Below are 22155 nucleotides of genomic sequence, written 5' to 3'. Positions count from 1 at the left end.
CTGAATTGAATTTATGGTCAATTTACTTATGTAGAGGGAACAGCCATCTGTTTCAAGCACCTCCTGCCCCGTCATTTTGTTTTTAACAGAGCAACAGTTTTCCACATAATATTCAGTAAACAACACAGGTGCAAGGATTAGTCACAAAGAAAAAAATGTGATAATTAATGAGGGAATTCATCCCAGCAGTACCCGGACAGTAATATTATAAAAAACAGGGATGTCACAGGAGATCAAAATACCAAAATGTACTGCAGGGTTAGGTTGCTATAAACTCACAGTGTGTATGGCAGCAGCAATACTGAAGTGGTTTGCAACTGCGTGACACCTTTCTAGTCTTCTGACCGTTCAAAGTGCTTTTACACTATGGGTCACATTCAGACATTCATACACTGGTGGCTGAGGCTACCATACAAGGTGCCATCTGCTACTCAATTTTTAACACACTCACGCGGTGATAGAACAGCCATCGGGAGCGATTTGGGGTTCAATATTTTCCTCAAGGATGCTTTGACATGCGGACTGGAGGAGCCAGAAATCGAACCACTGATCTTCCAATTAGTGCACGACCTGCTCTACCCTCTGAGCCACAGCTGATTTTATAGGAGGTCAAACAGTGTTGGGTACTAATGGCAACATATAATTAAATTATATTAACTTTATTTTGCAGTAGCTTGCTGGCAGTTACACTGCATTCATATTTGCATACTGATTCAAGATTTTGTATAGTTACCTACCAAAACTACAAAGAAATTTGGCCTATAAAAGGAAAGGAATGATTTTTTCAATTTTTATTTTATATGTGCTTCTTTACTGTAATTAAACCCCCTTTGACCACAGTTAGTCATAAGAATTTATTATTGCTATTTATTGACACATGTTCAAAGAAGTTGTTGCATGATATTTGAGAAGAACCCTGTTAAACTGAGTAATCCTTTTTGGTGCAATACCCTCATCTGGACTCTAGTTTCTGTTAGGCAGGTGTCTATCTGATGGACACTGACGGACATGGTATACAAAACCAAAGTCGATATTCCTTGCACTTTCCCATGAATAGTGTTTTTTTTTTTGTTTTGTTTTGTTTATTTATTACCTTGGAGGGCGGCACAGTGGTATAATGGTTAACATTGTTGCCTCACAGCAGGCTGCAGTGGGGGAGCCCTTCTGTGTGGAGTTTGCATGTTCTCCTGTGTCAGTGTGGGTTTTCTCCAGGTACTCCGGCTTCCTCCCACAGTCCAAAGACATGCAGGTTGGTTAAATGGTGACTCTAAATTGTCCGTAGGTGTGAATGTGAGTGTGAATGGTTGTTTGTTTCTATGTGTCAGCCCTGTGATAGTCTGGTGACCTGTCCAGGGTGTACCCTGCCTCTCGCCCAATGACAACTGGGATAGTCTAAGGATAAGCGCTAAGGGAAAATGACTGAGTGGATATTACCTCAAAACATTAGGGCACTTTTTGGAATAATAAACTCAAGTGAATGGCATTTTTTACTGGCTTGTAACTTTTTTATATCATATTTTTGTCATAGTTTCACATCACATGTACACTGTCAATTTGATCTTTTCTTTGAACAATTATTCGAACTACTTTTTCTAAGTAGCTTTAGTTACACAAACTATATTTCTCCCCAGAGTAGCTTTGCTGTAGTGCAGCTTCTGCCTCTGTGAAGTAATTGGCAGCTTCGACACTGCTGTTAACTCACACATACTCAGTAAGTCACTGTATGTCATTTGAATCAATATAAAGCATGATAGTCAGAAAACCCACTGTTGGGAATTAGTCAAAGCATAATGTGTTAAGATTATTATCCATATTACATATAATGATAGACATAAAAATGATTCTGTGTAAGAGAAGGTCGTACACACCATGAGCAAAGTATATGCGCAGAGCTATGATGAAACTTTAAACGAGAAAATGCAGCCATTGTAGCTGCTCTGTGAGGCTGTACTCAGTCACAGCTGTGTTTGAGCTAAATTATATCAACAGGATACTCACATGCTCACAATGAAACTAACAAGCTATATTTAGCAGAGATAATGTTTTTCATGCTCTCCGTGTTTGGCACATAAGCATGTTAACATTAGCAGATACAATGGATTATTTATGTATTTCTTAAGAGCTATAGCTCCTGTGGGCACCCATGAGTGGAGGCTGGTGTATAAAAACATAATGAATGACTATAGAGTAAAAGCAGTTTGAATAAAGTAGATGATGTCCTCATAGGACTACTGCACATTAATAAACACTTTAATATGCCCTCATATCTGCTTAGGACTATGCAACCCAATCATCAGAAAAAAAAGTTGGAATTGTACTTGACTGCAAACCACAAATATGTTACATTGTATTGTGGATACGTTAAAAATTACATTTCTTTATGTTTTAACATAGCAGTGGTTAACATTATGTTGAGACATATGAAACATATGGTTATGGTTAGGTAACGGCCATGTTTTGGCTCTAAATACGCGCTTTTCATGACACTGTCCCAGCTGGAAAAACAGCAACAGGCCGCTAAAATACAACTGTTCTTGTTGTTTGTTGGTCTTAAAAAGTGCTCTACAGATTGGCTGGTGTCTTGCCTAGGTGACTCATCATCCACTGTCCCTTCTACCTCTTTTCTTTGACAAATCTTTTTATGAATTTTTTACCAGATTTATGGGCTATATATAATGACATATTAAAGTTGTCAGAGTGAGCTTTGCCATACAAACCTACAACATTGAGAACATGAACATCCACATACCCCTTCCATACTTACTTAATGTGATAGTATTAAAATGAATATTTAAATCAAATATCAGACACACATAGAAAAAGATAATAGTAGTAAGATAAGGGAAATAAATAAATAGAATAAATAATAGAATAAAATAACATTTAAGATAAATAAATAAATGAAAAAAATAAAATGAAATAAAACCCCTCCACCTCCTGATGCTAAAGTCAGCTCATATACTACATCACTTTAGAAACATTGATATAAGACATTTGAATTGTAAGAATGTATTTGTGGTTTGCAGAAATATACGATGCTAACATTTTCCCCTGGTGACTGGGCTGCAGCTACGTCATAATGTGTTACAGTGTGAACCATTTACTGCATGTTACATGTGCTAAAGTAAAGTGTCACCATTACTGAGAAGTACACACTAGGGCTGCAACGATAAGTCGACTAATTGATGACTAATCGACTATTAAAATAATCAGTGACTATTTTAGTAGTCGACTAATTGGTTTAAGTCATTTTTCATAGAGAAGTACTATAAAAGTATCCCAAAATACTCTTATTGCAGCTTCTCCAGTTCAAATATTGGCAACTTTACACACACTCCCATGACGGTGAACTAAAACCGTTTGGCGTGAGTACGAAACAAGACATTAGATGACATAATTTTGGGGTTTGGGAGAGACAGACTGACATTTTTCAACATTTTAACACATTTTTCAATAAAATGATTAGTTGACTAATCGAAGAAATAATCGACAGTTGAGTCAACAATGGAAATAATCGTTAGTTGCAGCCCTTGTACACACAAGCTAAGCAAAGGCTGACGAGAATGTCATTGAGGTATTTTTTTCATAAACCAAAGTATTGGACAAATTGAAATTCTGGCCTGTTGATGGCGCTAGATGTGAAGTCAGAGGATCACCAAAGTTGTTACAATTCATCCCGAAGGAGACATGAATAATTCTTGCAAATTTCATGACAACTTGTCCAATAGTTGTTGAGGAATTCTACTCAAAACCACAAAGATCAACCTCATGGTGGCGCTAGAGGAAAAGTCAGGGGATTATCAAATTCATTAGAATTCATCTTCTGGCGATCATGAACGTCGTGACAAAATTTTATTGCAATCCATCCGAAACTTGCTGAGATATTTCAGTTTGGACCAAAATGGTGGACAGACAGACGATTACTGCCATCCCTGAAGCCATGCTGCTAGTGTGGCTGATAATATAAAGCATGATGAATTTCCCAAACACAATATGGCACTTTTAGCAGAAACAAAGCATCAGACAGGAAAATATTATCTATATTCCATACTACTATTAAAATGCCATCACAAAAGATAAGGTCATGAGTTTACAGTTGAGTGCATGGACGCATTATAAGTCTCTATCTTACAGCAATATTACAGGAATAGGAAGTGAAAATGAAAAAGGATAAGGTCACTAACTCACTATCAGCTAACACAGACACTCTGTTTGTATATGAGTATTACATATTACATTATGCTTGAGCATGAAAGAAATACACTCAAGCATGCTGCAACGTCAGGATTGAAGTACCATATACAGTGTATCAGCTAGTTAAGTCCCTATAGGGTTATAATGGGAATATTGTGGTGTTTTTGCGTCAGGGATTTGGCAGCCCTCTCCCCCCGTAGAGGAGAGGAGTCTGCTCTCTCTCATTAGCTTTCAAAACCACATCTATATAGAGTGACTGCGCACAGCTACTTCAAATCAAGTAGGCACAGAAAAACCCTCCTGCGCTTGCTCGTCGTTTTGAAGTAATTCAGGACCCACACATACCGGCATCACATTAAAAGTAATTTTCAGTGATTAGGGTTTTCATAAGCCAATCAGTGCCGATTAGACTCGGAGATAGAGGGAGATGTGAGGTGACTGTCTGAGTGAGCTTTGATGGGGGGAGATCAGAAGGTTATTCCTCGGCCTGAGTCAAAGTGAATGTAGGATGAGAGGTGTTAAATATTGAGGCTTCCCCCCTCCTCCCCTGTTAGATCTCCGGCCCCAGCCTCGGCGTTATGTAACGATTTTTTTCTCATGTTTTTAGGGTGTGAGAAAGATTGTCCTCGGGCTGCCAAGGAGGGGAAGTTGACTGTGTGATGCACGCTTTCATCATATAGGGGTGAGGCACTTCAGTCCACCGTAGCTACCTGTGCGACTCCAGCTGAATTTAAAGTGCTTGAGAAAAACACTCAGTACCGATGGTTCTTTACTGAGCATTCAGTAAAAAAGAAGCAGCAGTTGTATCACAGTACAAATGTTACTTTCAAAAATCCATCTGTATGCTCACACAGCTCCAACGCCTTCTTGTGCAAATCAATTCACAATATCACATGGTAGAAGATCCTATTAGGAAACTTATCTCTGGGTCCCTCATCCGTCTCAATTAGGCAGCACGCACTGATACAGAGTTACTATAACCGTATACAGTTCACCCTATTGCATCTTTCTAGCACTTAAAACATCTGGAATGTTTTACAAAAAGTATGCAAGTAACCAATAAAGCAACAGATAACATGACATCAGCTGTTCACTGTTTCACAATCACTGCAACAGGATTAAGAATAAAACATCTGTGCCACCATGTTAATGCCTAATCTAGGTCCAGACTTTGTGTAACAGATACACCAGTGGATCAGCAGGTGCAAAGATGAAGCTCAGTGCCGTGGCTAAATTTAGCACACATTGCCTCATACTGTGTAGTTGCAGAGCAGCTAATTTTGGTCAACACATTCTCACTCCCAACTCATCAAATACTGATGCTTGGTTTGTGGCCCTCCACATCAGTTTACACTTCTTACATGCATTAGGAAATGTATGGTTTCTGCACATCAAATGGATGCAGCCTTGTCCTAAAACACCCTTCATTTTTAGATTTACTTCCTTAGTTTTAGGCAATAAAAGTATGTGGTTAGGTTTAGACAACATCATGGTTTGGCTTATGCTAAATACATTTGTTACATTCATGACATATGTTAAAACCAAGGTCAAAAATTAATACCTACCTGGCGCCAGTTTTCTGTTCGGTGAGCAAATCTTGGAAGGCTGTCTGCCACACTGGCAGGTAAATATTTATACAAAATAAAAAAAAAATAAAAAACTATACAGAGTTTTGGTGTCATTTATGGGCACACTGCTCTGCTGCTCCTCTGCTGTCAGTGTTGGAGCTTGATGCACACACACAGACACACACACACTACAGATGTGTTATTACATGCGTCATGCCGTGAAACTGAACGTCTCAAGCGCTCCTGATTCTGCAGCGTAGTTTACCATACAGAACATCAGCTAATCTGCTAAACATATCACTTGCCACCGGTTAGCTGCTAGCTACCATATTGTGTAGCTGGGGGTTATGAGTTGCACCCATACTTGTGAGGGTAATTAATTAATAACACAGAGGCTCCATCGTCTGAACCAAACAGGCAAACTCTTTATTGCACATTGTCAAAGGCACTACGTTAACAGCTCAACATATCCTCATACAACAGTTTGTATGATTGACTTTCTTCACCATTCTTAAACCGTAACACTTGGGATGAGCGAGTATACCATTATCTGTATCTGTTATAGTTTTGCTAGATTATGCTGTATAGAAAGTTCACAGAATTAACGTTGAGCTACATTTGAATCCATGCCATAATAATCTGAGCTGCTCTTTCTGCAAACAGAGGATCATGAAAATATTGTCTTCAATACTCTGAATTGAATATTAGGCCAACAGAAGAACATTTGTGCAATTGTATTAGATTTTTAGATTTCTTTGGGGAATAGCACAGATTCAGGGCTTTTGGGGATTAGCATAGATTGCCCCCAGCCCCTCTCCGTTTCCGCCTCTGGTTTCTGCTGCTAAACAATAGAAAACAACATGTACTGTGTCTCAAAGTAAAAGTGTCATGGATTGAGTAGTTTATTTTGGTGTTCGCTCCTTTACATCGCAGTTTGGAAAGTCAGGTAACTAGAAAACAGCCCAGCATTTTGTGACAAAGCTCGTAGTGTAACAGAATTATTGTACACCTCAAATCAATTTTGTCTTTACCATAATTCTAGATTTTTTTCTTCTGTTCTTTAAGACTGGAAATTGAGCCCAGTCGTGCAGACCCACATCTTAACACATCCACTGATTTCAGTTATCCAATAAATTGGGCCTTCATTAATTGTAACTCGCACACAGAGGTATTTAACTAAATGAAACAGAATTGAAATACATTGGTATGTTTACTCTGCACCTCTCTGAAATAATCACCAAAGTGTTCTTGAGTTTTTTGGCAGCAAATGTGCATTTTTCATTGAACCAAAGTCGGTTCAGTCAAACTTCTTCACAGTTTACCAAACTTGAAAGGACTAGTTTCTTCTGAAATGTCTGTTTTTTCCAGAGCAGTTGTCTTTTTCTGCAAATGTCACATTCGTTGTGACTTTTTACAGCTTGCCTGCAATTTTTTTTCTCTCTCACAGTAATCATCACTTATTCAGAAAGAAATGAAGAAAGTAAGGTATTGAAGAACTGCCAAGTTCATTGGCGAAATACTGAAAATATTATAACTTCAGTGGAGGGACGAAATGAGAGTCTCTTTCCAGCTAAAGCTTTTCCCCCCAGGTTGTTTTCTTTGCCTCCATTTCTGTCTCTGCACCAAAGGACTGTACAGAAGCTGTAGGCTTTCCCTTTTTTCACACTTACATTCTTTCAATATTCTTGAGTTCTGCAGCATTTGTGCATTTTTAACGCTCGATGCGCACGCTGTGACAGCTGCAAGCGACCCCCCAGTGACCAGAGGCATTGAAGCCACAGTCTCCCCTGGCCTGGCCTAAATTTACTTGGGTTTAGAACTTAGGTTGAGCCCTGGGGAGCCAAACAGAAACTGGTGTAAATGAGGTTAGCGTCTCAGTCACTGTGTTTGTATGGCCAGCAGCTAGTTCCACAGTTCCAGCCTCTACCCATCTGCCACTGACCCTTGTTTTGCCAAAAGACCAATTGCGGTTTGTGGCTGCCAGATTAGTCTGTGGTGACATAATGATTTTGTCCCACATAAGGGTGATTTGACATGCTCTGCTAGCCTGTCTGTTGCTCGCAGGCTCTGCTCCTCAAATCCAGCACTCTGCCTCTGCCTCATTACTGTCAAACACATCAGGAGGATGGTTCCTTCGTTTGGTGCACATTAACGCGCGTGTATGTGTACGTGCCACCACATCCAGACACATCTTCCCTGCTTATGTGTGTCATATTGTCTGTTTTCATGCAGCTCTTAGTGGGAGTCTGCTATTTGTTCTCATCTGCATGATTTCTACTTGCTATCCATTATTCATGTTTTCTCCACACACAACTTGCTTTCGCTTTTAGGCTTTTTCTCATGTTAAGCGTTTATTTTCCCGCAGCTTCCCCTCTGTGATTGCTCTGAGCAGTGCTTTGATGTCATGGCGGTCTTGGCCCAGCCCAGCTGTCTGGACCAGGTGAGTTGGGATTTATTCTTAATAACTGTTTAAAGCACTTACACTCAGTTGAACTTAAATACTTTTTATGGCCAGCTCTCCATATACATACAGTACTTTAATTCTCTCTGCTGCACATAGGAACATTTTCACCACATCAGGATACATCAAATTAAAAAAAACCAAAAGCTATGAAAGGTAACCTTGAATTCCCCCGTCAAAGTATCCTCATACTTTACCTTTTGGCTCATTAAAATCAATACACATACATCAAACATCACTATGGAGTGATATTTCCAGAGCACTCCTGTAATTGAGGATACCTAATAAGGTACAGTAAAATGAAACTTTAATGATCCCCATGGGGAAATTGGGCAGTGCAGTGTAACAAAATGTAGCAATGCGGTGTAAGTAAAGGGAAGGAGGCTACGGCACTCTACTCCTCATAATGCACTAAAGTACACACTCTCATGCATAATGTCAGAGGTATAAAGTGTAGAGAATATAGATTTGTGCTGAACGTAGCCATTTACAGATTCCTGTTTGAGTGTCCTCTCATTTTCACCTCCACATGAACCTTTTTCAAAAAAATGTTCATCCCTTATCAAAGGAGCGATAGAGAACGAAAGATAAGAAGAAAGAAGCAAACAGATTAAATCCTTCCAGGTAACAGTGGCAGAAGTGTAGGTTAGGTGTTGGCTCCTGAAACAAGCCCACTCCCCTCTTATCCTCCCTTCCCCTTCCAAAAACACCTCCTCTTGCCACCCCCTCGGCCTTGTGCATCTCCTCATGGCTCACTTTCATCTGCGCTGCACTATAAACAGAGCTTCTTACCATTTCAAAGCTCATACCTGTTATGTCTCCTCTCTCTCGCCTCCCATCTGCGGCGGCATTGGGCCAGGCAGCGCTGGTACAGCGGGACTGGACCTGAGCGCACAGGTGGTGGGATTTGGCCAGGGGTAAAGAGTGTATGAGGGATGATAAAAGAGCCAGAGTGAAAGCACAGAGACATCTAAAGTAAAAAAGATTTATATGTGGGGTATGAAGGATTATACTCCATACAGCATGGCAGGTAAACAATGAGGTGGATTTGAGCAAGTACACAGTCTGACACGTGTATCCTTGGCTTGTTTTATAGTCAACGAATGTGTAAATGTGGGAGTGCTTCAGTGAAATACGTGAGGAAGTGGCAGCATGTCATTATGTGTGTGTTAATGCATTTGTGTTTGCATTTATTAGGCAGGCATTTGGCATTTGGGAGCCAGCTAGGGGGGCTTTTGAAGCATATTGTGCATCCCTCTGTGTGTGTTTGTGAGCACACTGATATGTGTGTGTAGGTGGTGAAGTGCATTAAAAGCCTGCCTGGCACTCTCTGTGGAGAAACCGGGGGCCTGTTCCAAGATAAAACTAGACTTAGATCAGCATGTTGAGTTTTTTGGCAGAATTTGCTTCCTAAAATATAATTTGCATATTGATTGTGTATCTGATAAAACTTAATGTAGGAAGTGCCATTGTTTATTACTGCCAAGGGACTAATATCCAGCTCTTGTGGCACATATGGCTTCCTGAATGTGAATCCTTTGTTGCAGAACTTCCCTTGGCTGTGAGTAAATTTGACGGCTTACCAACATTAATCCTTATTCATATTTATGGCCTGTTGTTTTATGTTTTTTTCCATTTATTTCTTATATACATGCTTTGGCAAGATAAGCATTTCTTGTCCTGTGCTAATATAGCAAATGAAATTGAATTGCAGGGATGCAATTGAATGGACGTGTCGGATGAGAGAGGGTGAGAAAAGGAGGGAGGGAGCGAGATTAGAGGGAGTGAATGTAGGGGGGGAAAGAGAGGGATTAGCAGAGGGCAGAGTGAAAGAGAAAGAGTATTGCTCTGCCAGGTGAGCCGTGAGGTGAGCCAAAGCTTTCAGAGATTATAACAGGCTGGTCACAGGTCAATCAGGGGGACACGTTGTTAGAAACCGTGAGGCTTTTCACCTCCTGCAGCTCGATCACCATAGTGGCCCATTGTCAGTTTGTGCCTCATTACCTGACCTTGGATCAGCATGTTGTGAAACAAGTTGCTGAGGAGGGAGGGGAGTGGCTGATTGCAGGGATGTTGATGGATGTTGATGGAATGGTGTGGAACAGGATTGGGGGTGTGTGGTCGAGAGGAGGGTGGATGAAAAGAGAGGGGTTGGGCTCTAATCTTGTGTAGTTGTAAGAGCACAAAAGATGGAGGACTGGAGTGGTTCTGGTCAGAGTGTATGAGGTGAGGAGAGCTTTTCAAGCTGAAAGGAGTACTGACAATTCTGTGTTTAAAACAGAATGGTCTCACAAAGCCCCTTATTTCTTTTCAGTCCACATAGAGCAGGTCTCAGTGGATTTAATAATGTAATCAAGTAAATTTAACCTTTTGTACAACAATGATAGTGGACAAAAAGGGACTTAAAGGCACAGTGTGTAAGATTTAGGGGGATTAAGTGGCATCTAGCAGTGAGGATTGCAGATTGAAACCAGCTGAAACATCTCCAGGTTAAAATTCCGTCAGTGTTCATTGTTCAGGAGGTTTTTATCAGGAGGCAAATTATCCAAGTCTGCGAAAAGCACAATATGAATACTTTTTATTTACTTGCCACTGACTCTGAATCATAGATAAGCTCTGAATGTTGTCTACAGCTCCTTCAAAGAATACGACTGGCAACATTCTCTGTACTTCTTTTTATTAACTCATGAACAGACCAAAACCAACAACTTCCATCTCTCTGTACTTTGTGACTTCCCTGCCCTGTCTGTGGCACTCAGCCCAAAGCCCAGTCCTTCCTTCTGAATTAATAAATCTTCAAATTTACCCTCCGAACATGTTTTGAGACAAATATAAATACCCACTTGAAATAGTCACTTGTGTCTGGTACGGCTTTTACAAATAAAAGTTCAGCTACCTCTTTTAAAATTATTTAAATGAAATGTACTCCTCCCACACTGAAGAATCCACAACATTTAAATGTGCAAATACTGCTCAATTTAAAAGTTTAACTTCTGCCCGCAGAATGTTAGCTACTTGAATGAAAAGTCAATTCTCACTGGAGTTTCAAACATGCAAATTGCATGCAGGACCACATTTGACCTTCAAACTAGTTATGGAAATGCCTCAAAATCCAAATGTAAAGGGAAACTTTGATCCTTTTAACCTGGACCCTTTTTTCCCATGTTTTTGTGTAACGAATAAAGACAGTCATTTTTTAAATTGGTCCAGTGATGAGAGAGACTGATGCAGCTGCAGCAGCGAAACAGGCTGCAATGCAATCCCTTTGGGCAACTGTCGACAGTCAATTTATGTCAATTAAAAGTGCTTATTTTTGCCACTGACGGGCTCAGATTGTTATTCGAAGTGTCTGACAACATTACGGAAAGGACCCTACAGAGAAATGGAACGTTTTTCTTACCCTTTGTTGGGTCTGTTTGTTAGTACGTCTAACCAAGTCTTGCTCAAGGAGAGGTTATGAAATCTCGCAGACTTTTCCACATTGTTGAAATCAGCTAAATAATCAGCCATGACGATGAAAATATTTTCAATGATAATACACTGCACTTCCTGTACTCCAACACAGCAGCCTCTTTCTTGGACACCCCTCTCCAACTCTCACTAATGTTTCCACTTTTGTTTTTTCTGCAACAGGTCACCTCTCACGAGATTTCAGAACGAGACTTCTCCTTGAGCGAGAATTGGTTAGGCAGAATGACAAACAGACCAGTGAAAGGTAAGAATAAACATTTTCTTTCTCTGTAGGGCCTTTTCTTTGATGTTGTCAGACACTTAAAATAACGATCTGAATCTGTCAGTGGTAAAAACAAGAACTTTTAGTAGAAGTAAATACAAGCACCACTGCTTGTAGGAATTTCACTGCAGCCTGTTTCGTTATTGTGGCTGCACGGTCTCTCTCAATACTGGACCAGTTTCCAAATATGTGTATATATATATATATATATGTACAGTACAGGCCAAAAGTTTGGACACACCTTCTCATTTAATGCGTTTTCTTTATTTTCATGACTATTTACATTGTAGATTCTCACTGAAGGCATCAAAACTATGAATGAACACATGTGGAGTTATGTACTTAACAAAAAAAGGTGAAATAACTGAAAACATGTTTTATATTCTAGTTTCTTCAAAATAGCCACCCTTTGCTCTGATTACTGCTTTGCACACTCTTGGCATTCTCTCCATGAGCTTCAAGAGGCAGTCACCTGAAATGGTTTCCACTTCACAGGTGTGCCTGTGAAGTGTTAACTTGCTGTACTGTATATATATATATATATATATATATATATATATATATATATATATAATAGGGTTTACGTTGGAATAAACCAAAATGAGTACAGACAAAAATGTCCCTCTTTCAGCAGATGGTTGTGGAAACGTCCATATACCTCATTCTGCACAGTGAAGCTCAGACATCCAAGTGAAGCAACAAAAGGCAAAATACATTTCTGAGTGGAGGGGACTTGAAAAGGGTTTTGGATATATATTTTTATTTTCCAAAAGGCTGGGCACTGCAGTTTTTGGCGGACTTTACTCAAACAGGAGTAAACAGTGTTTTGTTTGGGACTATTTTGAGCCTCAGACTTAAACGCTTCTAAGTATATTTGGCTTCGGGACGGTGTATGTGGGCTTGACTTAGAATAAACGACAGTTCTCATTTTCACGGTGATAAAGGAACGTGTAGACCAGTGAGACGCTGTGGCTTACATTGTTTTTGAACAACAATGGAGCTCCATGGCACAGAAGATAAATGATATCAGGGTTTGGCTGCAAAGACAATACTTGTCAGTGAAAATCATTGTTGGTTTTGATCTCTTTATTGAGTCTGTTAACAGTGACAAGAATTTAGAAACGTTGCCACACTCACCATTTAAGCTTTGAAGGAAGTTAATCGCTATTGCAAACACAGCTACAAAGGTGGGTAACGTTATGCTGAATGACATTTAGGAGTGTCAACCCCCAGACTCTATGCACTGTTTATTTTTTGTCTAATACCTGTTGGTTAGTTTAATCTTGTACTCTAAGTGCAGATCATTTTTGTCTCTGTTGTCATGGTAGCTGAGATTATTTGCTTTGATATCACTCTTGATCTCTTTGCTGCCACGCAGTTTAATGGCTTTTTAAAGTCAGTACATTGCTAATGTGTAGAACTGGGGCTCAGTGTAATATGACCGACCTTCTAGATATAGTTTTGCATCATTTAGTTTTTCTTTATGTTTTTATATAAGCCACGAATGAATGAAATGTCAATGTTTGCTGTGAGGTCTCCTCACTATGCCTTTACGGTTTGGCCTTGGCCGCTATGAGTGTTGCCTTCATTCTGTATGCGGCTTCAAATACAGGCAAGCACACCTGATCAGAACATAACATTTCATACATTGTTAAAGCCAGTACACATCAGTGTGCTTTAATGTTCTCTTTGGTTTGAAATGTAGTGATGTTAAAGCATAAACAACATACTAATGCACGCTACATTCTGACAGAGCTGTCGAGAGGTTTCAGTCTGTCTCTGTTTAATAGGATTCCTTTACTTCGTATTCTCTGGAGCCTCACACACAGTCCCAGAACACCTGTTTGATCTGTTTCCAGTGGCGTGAAGGTGCAGCCAGCTAAATCCAGACCTGAGCAAAAGGCAGGCAGAGGCCTGATATGATTGTCCCTTCATGAACAGACCATGATATCGGCGCAGTGATGAAATCTTGTGTAAGATGGCTCAAACACACAGTTCCCTCATCATTACTAAGACTAATTAGCTTTTCCAACAGACTTTCATCTCACTTGGATTGATGCTGTTTCTTTAGATTGACACTCTTAGATTGCAGGTATGCCTGGAGGTAGAGAGACTGATTAATAACGTGGGTCTGGATGTAATTAGTGTGGTCTCTGTGCTGACTGCTGAGGGGCTCTCGAGCACAGCACCAAACTCCAGGTTGGTTAAGGTGTACAAAAGGTGGCTCTCCAGACTCCACGAATTTGTGCTGAGATGGCTTTGAGTATGTAACTGGGAATGATGTGTGGAAAGAAACATTTCAACTGCCTTTTCAAATGGATATCGAAGTCGAGCCATTAAGCCTTGACTTTGTTGTTAGCCTGAATTCCAGTGGTGTTTGTAACAAGACAAAGATGCTGCAGCAGCACTGTGAGGCTGTGCTGAGGCACAACAAATCTTAACACCAGCATACTAACATGCTCACAATGATTATGTTAGCATGCAGATGTGTAGCAGGCATAATGTTTAGTTATGTTCACCATCTTAATTTAGTGTGTTAGCATTAGGGCTGACACGTTCTGGTCAGTCGGGTCAATATGCTACTGTCTGACCGAATTCTCATTGTTCAGACATTCACTGGTGTTCCTTTCATAAGGCAGTGTGTCCACCAAAGCTTTTTTTCCCCAGCTGCACGCGACTGAAAACACCCAGCTGGGAGCGATTGAAAGTGCTGTTGAGGTGCAGTGTTTTTTCAGCTGAGATGCTTTGGATTCTTCTTGTTGCTTTGATGTGGATTATCCATGGAAATTAAAATGTTGGCACAAGGTAGAGTACTTGCTCTGGATGAAGGGAAGGCTGAAACACATAGTGAGAGAGGAAGGACCTGCCGCCCTGTGTGGTCAGCAGTATTAATTTCTCTTCGATCACTGTTGTTGTCTTGTATATGTAAGCTATGTAAGATGTGATTCACTGTGATTGGATGGCTGGGTAAAAAATGGCAGTGACAAGCAGCTGCAGTGTTTTACCCAAAGTTGAACATTTTTCAACTCTGGATACCAGAAAAAAATTCCAAATGTGCAGTGTTCAGCACAGAATAGACACTCAGCAACTCGTCAAGCTGCTGGTTTTTGTAGCAGTGGTGTGGACGCAGTGTTCCTGTTGCAGAGAATCCCAAAAAAAAGCCTGCGTCAGGAAAATAGCACCTTTGTGGACACACAACGCTACTGGGTGGACTGCACAATGCACTGTGGTTGATTTAGTTCATTTTAAGACAACATGCACATTCTTTTCTCACATCGATCAACTGATTGGTTGAGCAAAAAATGGAAAGGTAAGGGATCACCAAATTCCAATTATTATAAGTCATTCTGAGGATATGAACGTGTGTGCCAAATTTCACTTCAATCTGTCCGATAGTTTTGGAGATATTTCAATAAAATTCACAAATGTCAACCTCATGGTGATGATACAGGAAAAGTCAGGAGATCACCAAACTCAGTAGGCTTCATCTTCTACGACAGTGGTTCTTCATCAAGGGTCCTTGTGGAAGTTCCAGTGGGTCCCCAGAAAATTTTGGAGTAGTTCATTCTCACTATTTAATTCACCATAGAGGTGAGGCCAATGTCACTTCAAGAGTGATTGTTCTGATCATATATATTTCACTTCCTCCACGGCTGTAGTTGACAACGATAGAATTCTGGTCTCAATCATATCTAACAGTCTTTTCAGATGAAGGTCCCTGAACTGAAATGTTATCAGATGGGGGGCTGTGTCCTAATGTGTATCAATTTAGGGGGTCTTTGAAACAAAACAGGTTGAGAACTACTGCTCTTGGAAACATGGATGTCTGAAGCAATTTTCATGGCACTCCAGTCAGCAGTTGATGAGATCAGGACTGAAGTGGTAGACTAACATTGCTATTCTCAGTTCTGTTCTGGCTGAAAACCACACACAGTGTCTTAGTTCTATCTCAGTCTTCTCCTCACTGGTTAAAATAAACGTTCGCGTCATTTTCAAAAGGAGCATGAAAGAGTCATCGAATATCCCCAAACAGCTTGAGCAGCATAAGCTGAGCATTTTGAAGAAAAGCTCTGCTTGCTGCTATTGAGTCAGACTCACTGTTATCACTGAGTAAAGTATAAGGGAGAATGAGGTTAATAGAGGACTTTTTGGATCCACAGTGTACTCACTTTGCTGCAAAACACTCAAATTACACTCAGGGGTATGAACACTAAGAATGGAAGTGGGCAGATAATGGCAGAAAATGATTTGGGGATGAACTGTCTCTTGAAAGCGATGAATTCTCAGGTGACAGGTCAGCTCTCATTTGTGTCAACGCATTGCTTCCTGGAGTTCTTTTGAAGTAAAGTGAAGTGGGAATTTATTATTTATTATTCTTGTTTAAAACTTAAAACTGTATTACTAAGACACACATTACAGTATATTCTTCAATAATAAATGCTTTCTGTGGGGAGTTGAATGTAAGATGGCATCCAGTTATGACGCTCTCTGGTATTAAAAGTTAATTTTACGGTCTTGCAGAACCGTAACTTAAGAAGGCAAATCAGCAGAGACTAATTGCATATTCTGGAAGAATTACAACCTAATAAATTGTATATTTCATTTGATTCCTCCATTCATTTGTGAATTTTCAAAACTCAGGGCCTCTTAAGTTTGACAGCCACTTTTGATTTTAGACACAAAGTCAATTCATGTCCAGAAGTCATGAGTTAATGAATTTTATTGACTATGCAGCTCACATTTGCTTGGCCCATCATAACTCATACAGTTTGATTGCTGCAAAAGAACCTAAATGTCTCTCCTACGCTAGTTGCCTATAAACCTTAAAGTAATGTTAACACCCAGAACAATAAAAGCCTGTTCCTGCAGCGGAGTCATCTCGGTAATAGGGGCTATTTGGAATAATGAAATGTTTAGAAATTGTGGTTCTCAGCCCAATTAAAGTATGAAACTTACACGCTTTATGAATTGCTGTGCTCAATCTAATTTGTGGCTTAAAATTAATTTAATTGCATGTGTAAACCACAACAGCTAGTCAGAGCAATATGTTTTTGCTTCTGAACACTCTTTACTCATTATGCAAATTCAATAACTGAACAGAAGCTCAGACAAGTTGATGCTTAATTAGTTCTACCTGTAAAAGCCTTGATACAGTTAAAAAGTGCGAAAGGTCCGAGGGCTGGTGGAACAGATGATGTTGCCGAAGGACGAGACGTGCAAGTGAAATAATTAGAAGACAATAAGAATGGGAGCAAAGATGTGGGGGGTAGATAACGGACAGAGGAGCAAGATAAGATACAAAAATGGGCAAATGAGAGATACAGAACATTGATGAAGTAAAGTTTCTCTCTTGTGTCGTATTTGCTTCATCACTGGTTTGAATCAAGGTTTTGACCTTTATATTCTGTCTCCCTTCTCTTTGCCATTGTTTTTTCTGTGTTCCATAGTGAGTATCAGATCAGTAATAACTAACAGTCAAAAGTTAAAGGGAGGCTTTGTCTTCCAAAATTACAGATTCACCATTTTTGACATGCTAAAGTGGTGATGCAGACATTATCTTTATCATGTGGCCCCATCTTTGCTGCAGTGGTATTTTTCCACTGCCTCTGTCAGGAATCATTTCTCAGTGTGTCCACTGCGGTGGTGTCTTTTTTGTTTTGTTGATGAAGTCGGAATTTCTGTAGGCAGTGCTGTTTTGTTGGTCTGTTTATCCAAGGTGGGTATTACTGTGAAAAGATGTGCCAGCTGGAAACATGAATTACATCACTATTTGTGTGGCAGAGAAGGACCTTCCAGACACTCAAGACATAACTTGCTTTCATAAACAGGCTAAAAATTTAACCATGTTTGTTAATGATGATAATTAGCAAATATTTGAATTAGCAGTTACTTGTTAAAGTTGTTTTTCAACAATTTCAGCTTCTCAATAGAGAGAATTGACTTTTCCTCTCTCAGTGCTAAGGAAAAGAAAACAGCCAATTTTCATGACTTCAGAGTTACTTTAAAAAAGATTTTTGTTTTTTCAGTGAAAGCAGATATAGCACACATCACATTTGATATTAATACAGTTTTTAGTTGAATTTGGCCAAAGAATACATCTTTCATGTGTAAAGGAGAACAAAATTAACCAAAACAAGAGAATGAATTATATCCCGAGTGCACAAATTAACCGAAACAAGAGAACAAATTATATCCCGAGCGCACAAATTAACCAAAACAAGGGAATGAATTTAACAATCTCAAGCCATGCATTAGTAAAGCGAGGCCATGCAAAAGCACCTTGAGCGCTCGATTTAGTAAATTATGACCTTGATATTTATTTTTTTCTTTGCATGACACCTCCCGGTCTCCGTAGAAATTTGATCACCTTCATGTTGCCGGTGCTTGGCCTGGCAGTAATTTGCACACAGCCTGTCACACACATGGTTCCGTTAGTACGGCTATAAACATTGAGCATAGCGTTAGTTCAGGCAGGACACGATGTCAAGCGCAGCTCGTCATCCCAGCTACATCAGCTGATCTCGAACAGCCCAATCAACTGAAGATGATGGAGCAGCTGATTGATGGAAGGGAGTCAGCTGATAGATCACATGATTCCTTTCTATGCAACCAATTGGCAAATCTCATTCAGGGCGCCTTATTTAAACTGCTCTGGCCTGCCTACTGTTGCTGCTTCCTCTGCAAGCCGCTTTGCAAACTGCCTCCACCCCAGCTCCTCCTTTCATGCTCTGTCTGACTTATCAATGTCATTTCTGTTTGTCAGTGATGCTGCTCTGCTCTGTTCCTGGGGGGCTTTGCTGCTGCTCTCCCTGCCTTAGGCTTTCCATGTAGGCGCATGGAAGGGCAGGAAGGTTTCCCCTCTCTGCCTTAGGCTTTCCTCGTTTGCACATGGAAGGGCAGAGAAGTGTACTCTGTCTGCCTAAAGGCTTTCCACATAGGCTTGGAAGAGGCTTTCTGCGTAGGCCAGAGGAAAGGCAGAGAGGCCCTAGAACAGAGCCATACCAAATATAATACTGCAAATGGAAATAAAGTTTTCTTTGACTAAAGTGGTCCTGACTGCAATAATATTACATTAATCACATTGTCATTTTGCTTTTCACTAACAAAATACAAGTAGGATTTAGCACCTTGACACTGTCAACAAAAGTCACTATTGTAGGCTCCTTTTTAATTTGCCAGAACATTTCATTATGACAAATGCCGGTTTTGCCTGTTTGCATAAAATCAAACTGGTCTGAGCTTGTATACTGGACCATTAGGGCAAAACCGGAAATTGACCCAACTCTAAATGATTGTTATTTAATGTTAACAGTATAAGAAATATGAGCACTTCAACTAATTAGATTACACCACCTAGTTAACGTCATTGTTGTACAAATGGAAAAATGGACATCAGACTAAATGTTTCTACTTAGAGCCAGACCACTAAATACTCTGGGCCGATATATGAGCAGACATTAACTTATTGCAGATTCAATATATTGGTATAATTTCATGTGTCAAGTGAAAAGGAACAAGAAAGTGCAATACAGAAATGCCAAAATAACGTCTAAAATAATTGTCACCATCCCAGTTTGTCCACCAGAGAGCCTTGATAAGTTTATGATCCAGCTGTAGAATGTTCCAGCATACAGTACTGTGGGGACAGCTCTGTACAAAAAAATTTAGGGATTCCTTTGGAAATGTCTACTTGTGTTACGTGTTTATGAAAAAATATGACATGCTGATATATCAGTATTGGATTTTTTAAACTCTTGGCCCGAAAAATCCAGTCTCTCAGGCCACATTTCTTATGTACTATCAAATCTAATCATTTGGTTGTATAATTCTTATTCTGGGTCATACTGGACTACAGTCTATCCCAGCCTGCACTGGGGCTTCACATTCACACCTACTGGCAATTTGGAGATTCAAATTCACCTGACACACAGACTGTGAGAAGAGGCTGATGCAGCTGAAGATAAAACAGGCAAATCTGGAGAAAAGATGCAGATTCGACAAAATGGGAGATTTAGGACTCCACTATATCTTCATAAACTTAAAAAAGAGACAGTTGACCTGGTCAGGCTAGAGCAGGAGACAAGGCCAGAAACAGCAGGGTGGCAGCCAGCTCTAGTGTATTAGCCTTCCGGCGTTGTAGTGATAGATTTACACAATACTCAATCTCTGACCTTTCAGTCTTGCCAAAGCAGCAGAGGACGCCCACATTTCTCTCTCTGTCTCCCACCCTCCATCTCTACCTCTCTCTTCTCAGCCCCTTGAGTCTCCTTTCAGAACCTATAAGCGGCCTGAAGACTCTCCTTTCTTTCCCCAACCGCTCTTTTGCACCTCTTTGTGTTCATTAAAGGAGAGTTTGATCTGATTTAACCGCTGAGCTCCTCTGGAAGATGAGGACGCATGCAAGAGTTAGCTCAGCCACTTTTTTGCATATGGTATGCTACCTGATACTGTAGGTGGCCATGCAGGCGGGAAACCATTCACGCTCCAGCCTGCACAGGAAAAACAAAACAAAACAAAAAGAACAAAACGGTGAATTCATGGCTGCCTGTAATCACAGCAGATTTTCCAGGATGCATCGAAAAACGAAATCGCAGCTTATTTTTCACCAACTGTGCTCCTGTTCCCTGTTTTTTTTTTTTTTTATTGCTCCCATTTTTTCCTGCTTCTATTTTTCTGCTTTCCTCTGCCTCTGCTCGTCTCTTTCACATAGACCACATTCTCATTATTTATCACTCTTCCTACCTCACTGCTTATCCTCGCTCTCTTCTCCTTTCTCCTTACCTTCTGTGCCACTCGCTCACTTAAAAAGCATGGCTGGGTGGAAACTCTCCTCCCAGTACCAGTGACCCAATTACTCTAAGTTGTCCCTCCCTGGTCGGATGTAGCTGTGTCCCTCCCTGGAGACTCAGCCTGCAGCACACAAACGATCCATCACTCTCCTCTGCCACCTCCCTCTCGCCACATTTATTACTGTCACACACACACACACATACACACATGGGCTCAGAGGCATACACATACACAGATGCCCTCAAATGCTCTCAAAAACGTGCATTTGTGTTTTATTCATGTGTATGTCTAAGTATTCGTATGCATGAATATCATTTGCATGAGTTTATATATGCACACTCACATACTGTTGCATAATTACGGGTGGGCGTCTTGACACATGTTGACAATTATTTCCTTTTGGTCTGACACCTCATCACACCTCCACTCTTTGTTTGTATAATCCTGTTTGGGTTTTTCCACAATCCTGTCATCAGAGTTTGATGAAGGTGGCAGGCGTCATGGCGGCAGCTCGCAACCATTAATTTGCTGAATTCACCCTTTGTTGCTGCTGGGGATAAATCCTGTTTGAAATAGGTGTTGGCGGGTGGGGTTGCATGTAAAAGGCTTTCGTTAATCTGTTCACAAGAAAGTTGGTGACTAGGATCCATTACAGTTACTGTAAAACAGACTTTAGCCCTCTGCCTTTGTTAATATTAATATAAAATAAAGTTACGACATAATTGTTTCAGATTTAAAGGGACTGTTCACCCCCAAATCAAAAAAACATATTTTTCCTCTTACCTGCGGTGCTATTTATCAATCTGACTTGTTTTTGTGTTGGAGATATCGACCATAGAGATGTCTGCTTTCTCTCCAATATAATCGATCTCGATGGCACTCGGCTTGTGGTGCTCAAAACACACCAAAAAATATTTTTAAAAACTCAGCAGCAATGTCTCTTTTAATAATCATGACCAGGTTACTCAAGATAACCTCCAGACTTTAGTGTGAGCAGTTTCATTAGGAAAGCGTGCATCTACTCATAGATGGGAGACTCGTGCTCATGACAGCGCGAGGTGTGAACATTAATGCTGTCCTCCTCTGCTGAGGTGTAACATTAGCTAGCTCACAACAACGTCTGTGGATTATCTTGAGTAACCAGGTCGTGATTTTTGGAAAGAGACATTGCTGTTGAGTTCCCCCAAATGCATTTTTTTTTGGCACTTTGAGCAACACAAGCTGAGTGCCATCTAGCTCCATTATATAGGAGAGAAGGCAGACATCTAATATTTCCAACACTTTGCAGCTCCCACCAAAACAATCTAGACTCATAAATAGCACTACAGGTAGGAGGAAAAATATGTTTTTGATTTTGGGGTGAACTGTCCCTATAAAGGAAAATACACTCTGTTGCATTATAGCACAAT

The sequence above is a fragment of the Epinephelus fuscoguttatus genome, linkage group LG11 (genome assembly GCF_011397635.1).
Source record: "Epinephelus fuscoguttatus linkage group LG11, E.fuscoguttatus.final_Chr_v1".
NCBI lineage: Eukaryota > Metazoa > Chordata > Actinopteri > Perciformes > Serranidae > Epinephelus > Epinephelus fuscoguttatus.
The sequence above is the reverse complement of the archived record's forward strand: the minus strand, read 5'-3'. Positions refer to the sequence as shown.